Here is a 9,655-nt window from a genome sequence, read left to right as displayed (position 1 = left end):
GCTGGTAGGAACGTTGGGCTGCTCGGTCAATAGCCAGGGTCAACGGCGGCGTGGTGTATTCCGCAAATATGCCCCACTGTGAGGGCGGGCACAAGCCGGCGTGAGTAGGTTAAACGTTGAGTTTTATAAGGACACCACGGGGTGACCAACCCCTCCCCACCCAGCCCCACCCCTCCTACCCCCCACCCAGCCCCTCCCCTCCCATTTTTGGATGCACGACGGACGGACACAATAATCCCCTGTGGGCTGGTGTAACCAGGAGGTTCCTACCAGTATAATAGAATGTTTGCATTGTCTTTGAAACTGATTGGCCTCCACTCAGAGGCAGAAAGCCTTGTTGATGGCATTGTCTCACCGCCGGTGTTAGACCACAGAACAACACCAATGGGCGAACAGTTCAAAGTCAACGCAAGTATCAGTGTATTTATACATCTGGTGGAGCAGTTACATCTAGGGGATCTTTTTTTCCAGTATTAAAAAATGATGAATTAATAAGAATAGGTTCATAAATAAGGTTTTTGGGTTAGATCGCGTAAGTATAAATGCGTCGAAACCCTCCACCACCCCCCCCACCACACCACCCCACCTCCCCACCACCTCCCACCCACTACCACCACCACACCACACCACCCCACCTCCCCACCACCCATCACCTACCACCACCCACACCACCCCCACCCCCACTCCCCACCACCACACCACCACCACCCCCACCACCCACCCACCCCCACACCACCACCCACCACCCCACCCCCACTCCCTACCACCCACCCACCACCACTCCCACACCCACCACCACACCACCACCACCCCCTCCACCCACCCACCCACCCACCACCACCCCCTACTCCCACCACCACCCACCACCACCCCTACTCCACACCACCCACCCACACCACCACCCACCACACCCCTCACCCCCCCCACCACCCCCCCGCACCAGCGTTCACCTGCGGCGAGAACCTGTTCATCTCGAGCGCGCCCTTCACCTGGGACTACGCGGTGCGCGACTGGCACAGCGAGGTGGTCAGCCCCGGCTTCGAGTTCGGCAAGGGAGCCAAGGGGCCCGGCATGATCGGCCACTACACTCAGGTGCGGAACGCGGTGTGCTGCGTGGTGTGTGTGGTGTGTGTGGTGTGTGTGGTGTGTGTGTGGTGTGTGTGTGGTGTGTGTGGTGTGTGTGTGGTGTGTGTGGTGTGTGTGGTGTGTGTGGTGTGGGTGTGTGTGTGGTATGCTGTGCGGTATGCTGCGTGGTATGCTGCGTGGTGTGTGTGGTGATGCTTTCTGGGTAGACTGGGGGATCATGGCATGATCGGCCACTACACTCAGGTGCGGAGCGTGGTGTGCTGCGTGGTGTCCTACGTAGTGTGCTGCGTGGTGTGTGTGTGTGTGGTATGCTGTGCGGTATGCTGCGTGGTGTGTGTGGTGTGTGTGGTGTGGTGTGTGTGGTGTGTGTGGTGTGGGTGTGGGTGTGTGGTGTGGTGTGGTGTGTGTGGGGTGTGGGGTGTGTGGTGTGTGTGGTGTGGTGTGTGTGGTGTGTGTGTGTGTGTGGTATGGTGGTGTGGGTGGTGGTGGTGTGGTGGGTGGTGTGTGGGTGTGTGTGGTGTGGTGTGTGTGTGTGTGGGTGTGTGGTGTGGGGTGTGGTGTGTGTGGTGTGGTGTGGTGTGTGTGGTGTGTGTGGTGTGTGTGTGTGGTGGTGTGGTGTGTGTGGTGTTGGTGGTGTGTGTGTGTGTGTGTGTGGTATGCTGCGTGGTGTGTGTGGTGATGCTTTCTGGGTAGACTGGGAGAAGTCGGCACGTGACCGGCAGTAGCCACAGTCCATAGCGAGTTGTATACTGGACGTGGTGTGCTGCCTGGGTGTGTGCGGCCATGCGAAGTCTCCCCAGTGGCGATGTTTACACACCGCCACCCACGTACTCGTTTGAGGCTGAGTCGACCTAGGGGAGGCCCACGACCGGTTCAGATAAATCGTCACTGGGTGTTGGCCGCGAGTGGGAATTGAACTCGGGTGGCCGGGTTTGTAGCGCAGCGCGCTAACCGCTACACTACCGCTCCCCACACCACCACAACTAACACCACCACCAACACAAATAACACCACCACCACCACCACAACTAACACCACCACCACCACAAATAACACCACCCCACCACCACAACTAACACCACCACAACTAACACCACAATTAACACCACCACAACTAACACCACCACCACAACTAACACCACCACAACTAACACCCACCACCACAACTAACACCACCACCACAACTAACACCACCCCACAACTAACATCACCACAACTAACACCACAACTAACACCACAACTAATATCACCACCACCACAACTAACACCACCACCACCACAACTAACACCACCACAACTAACACCACCACCACAACTAATATCACCACCCCACAACTAACACCACCACCACCACAAATAACACCACCACAACTAACACCACCACCACAACTAATACCACCACAACTAACACCACCACCACAACTAATACCACCACAACTAACACCACCACCACAACTAATATCACCACCACCACAACTAACACCACCACCACCACAAATAACACCACCACAACTAACACCACAACCACAACTAATACCACCACAACTAACACCACCACCACCACAAATAACACCACCATAACTAAAACCACCACCACAACTAACACACCACCACCACCACAACTAACACCACCACAACTACCACCCCACCACAACTAACACCACCATAACTAACACCACCACAACTATCACCACCACCACCACCACCACCACAAATAACACCACCACCACCACAACACCACCACAACTACCACCACTACCACCACAACTAACACCACCACCACAAGTGCAGCACAACCCATCAAATCGCCGCACCCTCTGGTGGTGGGAGGTGGTGGTGATGGGGGGTGGGGTGGTAGTGGGTGGTGGTGGTGGTGGGTGGTGGTGGTAGTGGTGGTAGTGGGTGGTAGTGGGTGGTGGGAGGTAGTTGTAGTAGTGGTGGGGGGGGGGGCGCTCTCTCGATCTCCCACCGCCCACCACCACCACCACCCCCAGCAGTTTGGTGCGAGCGAGCGGTGCACTTGCAGGTGCTGCGCTTTAACCCGTCGCTGCCCCGTGCCACGTGCGTGCGTGCAGGTGGTGTGGTACAGCTCCTACCAGTTGGCTGCGCCGTCAACTACTGCGAGGCCTCTGCCAAGTACCTTTACGTGTGCCACTACTGCCCAGCGTGAGACTATTACAACGCTGGGGGAGCTGGGGGGCTGTACTCCCCCCCAACCCCAACCCCAACTCCCCCCGCCCTCCCACACTCTCTCTATCTCGACCACTATCATCGGTCGTGCAATGTTACGATTGTTGTTGTACAGCAGCGCCTTGCAATGAGGCGATGCAACGTACAGGGACTCGTCTACTTACGAACAATTCGACTTACGCACTTTCAGAGATACGAACACACCCGTCCGTAGGTCCAGTTGCCTGTTCGGACCGAGAGTCGTAAGTTGCAACTGCCACGTAATCTATGGCGGGTGATGGCATCTACATCTGCAGAACGTGAAGAGCCAGTGCATCTACATCTGCAGAACGGAAGAACCAGTGCATCTACATCTGCAGAACGCGAAGAACCAGTGGCATCTACATCTGCAGAACGTGAAGAACTAGTGGCATCTACATCTGCAGAACGTGAAGAACCAGTGGCATCTACATCTGCAGAACGCGAAGAACCAGTGGCCTCTACATCTGCAGAACGTGAAGAACCAGTGGCATCTACATCTACAGAACGGGAAGACCAGTGGCATCTACCTTTGCAGAACGTGAAGAACTAGTGCATCTACATCTGCCTGAACGTGAAGACTAGTGGCATCTACATCTGCAGAACGTGAAGACCAGTGGCATCTATATCTGCAGACGCGAAGAATCAGTGGCATCTACATCTGCAGACGCGAAGAACCAGTGGCATCTACATCGCAGAACGTGAAGAACCAGTGGCATCTACATCTACAGAACGTGAAGAACCAGTGGCATCTACATCTACAGAACGTGAAGAACCAGTGCATCTACACTGCAGAACGTGAAGAACTAGTGGCATCTCATCTGCAGAACGTGAAGAACCAGTGCATCTACATCGACAGAACGTGAGAACCAGTGGCATCTACATCTGCAGAACGGAAGATCCAGTGGCATCTACATCTGCAGAACGTGAAGAACCAGTGGCATCTACATCTGCTGAACATGAAGAACCAGTGGCCTCTACATCTGCAGACGTGAAGAACCAAGTGGCATCTACATCTGCAGAACTTGAGATCCAATGGCATCTACATCTGCAGAACGTGAAGAACCAGTGGCATCTACATCTGCAGAACGCGAAGAACCAGTGGCGTCTACATTCTTCTGCAGAACGCGAAGAACCAGTGGCATCTACATCTGCAGAACGTGAAGAACCAGTGGCATCTAAGCAATCTGCAGAACGTGAAGAAAAGTGGCCTCTACATCTGCAGAACGTGAAGAACTAGTGGCATCTACATCTGCAGGAACGTGAAGAACTAGTGGCATCTACATCTGCAGAAACATGAAGAACTAGTGGCATCTACATCTGCAGAACGTGAAGAACCAGTAACATCTACTCGCAGAACGTGAATAACCAGTGGCATCTACATCTGCAGAACGTGAAGACTAGTGGCATCTACATCTGCAGAACGGTTATGAACTAGTGGCATCTACATCTGCAGACGTGATGAACCAGTGGGCATCTACATCTGCATAACGTTATGAACTAGTGGCATCTACATCTGCAGACGTGAAGAACTAGTGGCATCTACATCTGCAGAACGTGATGACCATGGCATCTAACTCTGCAGAACGTGAAGAACTAGTGGCATCTACCACTCTGCAAGAACGTGATGAACCAGTGGCATCTACATCTGCATAACGTTATGAACTAGTGGCATCTACATCTGCAGAACGTGAAGAACTAGTGGGCATCTACATCTGCAGAACGTTGAAGAACCGGTGGCATCTACATCTGCAGAACGTATTGAACCAGTGGCATCTACATCTGCAGAACGTGAAGACCAGTGGCATCTACATCTGCATAACGTTATGAACCAGTGCATCTAAATCTGCAGAACGTGAAGAACCAGTGGCATCTACATCTGCATAACGTTATGACCAGTGGCATCTACATCTGCAGAACGGTGATGAACCAGTGACATCTACATCTAAGGAGATTAAACACTTTTAAAGCCATTCCCGTGTCTAGTGTACACGCCGTACAACGCGTTGAAATCGACAGGAGTAAAGTATGGACAGAGCAGAGCCTCACCATTCTGGCGAATTGCCCGATGATGCTGGATGCAATTACCAGCGAAACGGGCGGACTCAAAAATTGTAATGTTGGGTTTCACGCTTCACACACCGGTGGGCTAAAGCAGTGAACTATTTGTCTTTTGTCAACGTGACACTTTTTCACTGATTGGTCGTGTCGGTTGGTGGAGGGGTTACGACACATTTATAAATAACGCGATCTAAACCCAAAAAACGTTGATTATGAATAATATTGGTCGCGAAAGCCTCACACGTGTTTCAACTGACTTATGAACAGACCTTTTGGAAGTGATTCGTTCGTAAGTAGAGGAGTCCCCGTATAGAAATACTTTGCGATGAGATTGATTGCTACGGCGGCTATCTGCAGTGATGTTGACGGCGATCCGCCCCCCCCCCCGTGTTGCATCCCCCGCAGCGGCAACCTGAACACTCGACTCACCGCGCCCCTACGACAGCGGCCACGGCGTGCAAGTCCTGCCCCAGAAACTGCACCAACAAGCTGTGCAGTGAGCCCTCCCTCCTGCCTTACACTCACTCGCTCACTACTCACCCCACTCATACACCTCACGCACATCAATCGCGCACTCACTCACCGCGCTCACTCACATGCTCACGCACTCACTCATACACGCACACGCTCATTGACTCACTCACGCACATCACTCACGCGCTCACTCACTCACCCACTCATACACTCACGCGCTCACTCATACACGCACACGCTCATTGACTCACTCACGCACTCACTCACGCGCTCACTCACTCATACACTCACACGCTCATTCACTCACTCACGCGCTCACTCGCGCACTCAACTCACGCGGCTCACCTCACACGCTCCGCACTCACCCACTCACTCACGCACTCACTCACGTGCTCACTCACTCACTCATACACTCACGCGCTCATTCACTCACTCACTCACGCGCTCACTCACTCACTCACTCACGCACCACCACTACCACTACTCCCACCACTACTATCACTACTAACTACCACCACCACTACTACCACCATCACTACCACCACTAACTACCACCATACCACCACACTACTACCATCACCACCACTACTACCACCACCACTACTACCACTACTACTTGCACTACTACACTACCACCACCACTACTACCACTTCACCACCACTACTAACTACCACTACCACCACCACCACTATTACCACTACTACCGCCACTACTACCAACTCCACTACCACCACTACCGCATCAACCGAGGTCTCTCCGCGTGAATTTTTTGTCCTCCTGCTTCTAAGCCCCGCCCCCCGGGGGCGTCACCCTCAGACGCGTCGCGCTCGCTTGCCCCTTCTCTGTGACGCAGCCAACGCGTGCCCCTTCACCGACTCCTACTCCAACTGCGCGCTCATGAAGAGCACGCTGGGCTGCGGCGACACGCTGTACGGCCGCATCGTGCGCGCCTCCTGCCCCGCCTCCTGCCAGTGCGCCGACAAAATCTACTGAGCTCCTTCGAAGACCGGACCGGCAATCAGCAAGCCACCGTGGGATGAGGGGGGCCTTCCCACCCTCCCCCTCTCTCCTCTCGTCTCCTATCTCCACTAGATGCCGTGGTCGACGCGGAAGAGTAGGCCAAAGCTCCTCTCGAGCGGAGGAGGCGTTCTTCCGCTGGCAGCAGTGGGCGTTGATACGAGCACTTTGCAGGGATGCGCCTTTTGCCTCTTTAAAACATAAAATAAAACTTCCGTTTAACAAAAACCGTCGCGGCTTTAAACCCCGCGTCCGAATAATCAATAGGAGAATTCGAATCGACTTTAGTGAAAGGTACCAGGCTGAGAGTAAGAGGCCTCATCCAACGTGGCTAGACCATGGCTAAGACTGACCACGACGATGAATCCAAACTATAATATAAACGCGAAATACTACACTGGTCAACACACTTTTTCTGGCATAAGGTATTTCCTGACCGATTTATGGTAATTGTGGGGTGCTGATTCAAATCTGGGTCAAAACACCTTTTCTTGGCACTAAGGTATTACAAACGGTGTTTCAAGGTTATTTTGGGGTGCTGATTCCCAAATCTGGTAATCAGTTTTTTTTCTATCACATCGAGGTTGTTGAGATATCAAATATTGCCTTTTCAATAAAAAACGGCAGAAGAAAAATATTAAATACGGATATCTACATAAAATGATATTATTAAACACAGCTATCCTAAAAATACAGCACCATATTTATCTCATAACAATGATATTATAAACACACTATCCTAAATATACCGCACCATATTTATCTACATAAAATGATATTATAAACACACTAGTCCTAAAAATACAGCACCATATTTATCTACATAAAAATATTATAAAAACACTATCCTAAAATACAGCACCATATTTTAACACTAAAGCAGTCACTGACTCGCAAACAACTTGCATCATAAGTGACAGAGTTAATTTCGGGTAAAATCATGAAAGATGGGGTATGCCGATAGCATAAAAATGAGATGTGATAGAGCAAATCTGAGATTCAGATTTGGATTGGCACCTTGAATTAGTCTAGAACAGCTGCAAAAGTCCAGGCCAGAAAAAAAATGTTTTTGTTGTTGTTGTTGACCAGTGTGATTATCTATCGCTCTAATCTCTCTCTATCTCTCTCTCTACCACCTCTGTAGTCTCTCTACTCTCTCACTCGATCTCTCTGTGCGTGTTCACACACGGCGCTCCGTGTTTGACGCTTTTTCTGGGGGTTGGGGGGGGTCTCGTGGCTTTTTCTACGCGAGTCGTGGGGTGTCAATCAATAAACCTTCCCCGTGAAACATGGCCTACACGCGTTCGATTCTGGGTGGAGCTGACCAGAGGGTCCGCAAACGGGTTTTGATTCCTTACCCGTACCCGTACCCGGCCGCACCGGGTCGCAAACGGGTACCCGTACCTGGCCGGGTACGGATACCCGTACGCTACCCGTACCCTACCCGAAATGAGTGACAAACGGTTACTCACCATGACTCACGGCCTACCCGTACCCGTACCCGGCCGCACCAGGGTCGCAAACGGGTACCCGTAACCCGTACCCGGCCGTACCTGTACCCTACCCGGCCGGGTACGGTACGGGTATCGGGTACCTGATTTGCGACCTCTGGGATGAAGCTATGTTGCAGGCGCGGGTGGGTTGATTCTAGGAACTTGAATTGTGAGAAGAGACAAGACGTTGGGAAATGAGTGACAAACGGTGACTCACCAGTGACTCACGGCCTAGCCTACCCGGCCGCACCAGGGTCGCAAACGCAAACTCCAAATATACAGCACAGCAGGCGTCAGGGTCGGGATCGAACCTACGACCTCTTGTATACCAGGCGAGGTAGTTAACATCTCCTGGCCACCGTGATGATGATGAGAGAGAGAGCACGCAAACTTCAAATACACAGCAGGCGTCAGGGGTCGGATGGAACCCACGACATCCTGTATACAAGGCGAGGTAGTTAACATCTCCTGGCCACCGTGATGATTGAATTGAGAGAGAGAGACACGCAAACTTCAAATACACAGCAGGCGTCAGGGGTCGGATGGAACCCACGACATCCTGTATACAAGGCGAGGTAGTTAACATCTCCTAGCCACCGTGAATGATGAATGATAGAGAGACACGCAAACTCCAAATATACAGCAGCAGGTGTCAGGGGTCGGGATTGAACGCACGACCTCCTGCGTACCAGGCGAGGTAGTGAACATCTCCTAGCCACCGTGATGATGATGAGAGACACGCAAACTACAAATATACAGCAGCAGGTGTCAGGGGTCGGGATTGAACGCACGACCTCCTGTATACCAGGCGAGGTAGTTAACATCTCCTAGCTATCGTGATAATGATGATGAGGAGAGAGAGACACGCAAACTCCAAATATACAGCAGCAGGCGCCAGGGTTGGGATGGAACCCACGACCTCCTGTACACCAGGCGAGGTAGTTAACATCTAGCCACCGTGGTGCCCTCTAAAAAAACAAAACACCATTCGGCTCGGGAACTCGGGTTGTGCGGTGGACGAAGGAAAAACAACGAAATCAAAGTGAGCGATGTGATAGGGGAGGCCCAAAATCCGGTCGCGTTTCGGCAGCGTGGAGGGTGGCAGCTTTCCACGCTCATGCGAGAGGCGCTGAGATTCAAACAACCGTGGAGGGGGGGGGGGTCGTCCCGAGTCACCCACCCACCCACCCAATGGTGGAGCAGGATGTTCAGGTAGAGGGGGGGGCAACCCCTACAGCAATGAAATTGATAGAGGAGTTGTTAGTGAGTAAGGCGTTGTTAGTAAGGAGTTGTTAGTAAGTAAGGAGTTGTTAGT

General features: G+C 52.3%; 1 pseudogene; it reads left to right on the top strand.

Moving 5' to 3' along the window:
- Positions 1-384: 384 nt before the first annotated feature.
- LOC133340059 (cysteine-rich secretory protein 3-like) lies at positions 385-6,823 on the top strand (annotated as a pseudogene).
- The last annotated feature ends 2,832 nt before the right edge of the window (positions 6,824-9,655 follow it).

This window comes from Lethenteron reissneri, unplaced genomic scaffold, assembly GCF_015708825.2.
Source record: "Lethenteron reissneri isolate LAM-NWPU_2019-01 unplaced genomic scaffold, ASM1570882v1 scaffold_672, whole genome shotgun sequence".
In the NCBI taxonomy this organism is placed as follows: domain Eukaryota; kingdom Metazoa; phylum Chordata; class Hyperoartia; order Petromyzontiformes; family Petromyzontidae; genus Lethenteron; species Lethenteron reissneri.
This window is presented reverse-complemented; position numbering and strand designations above follow the sequence as displayed.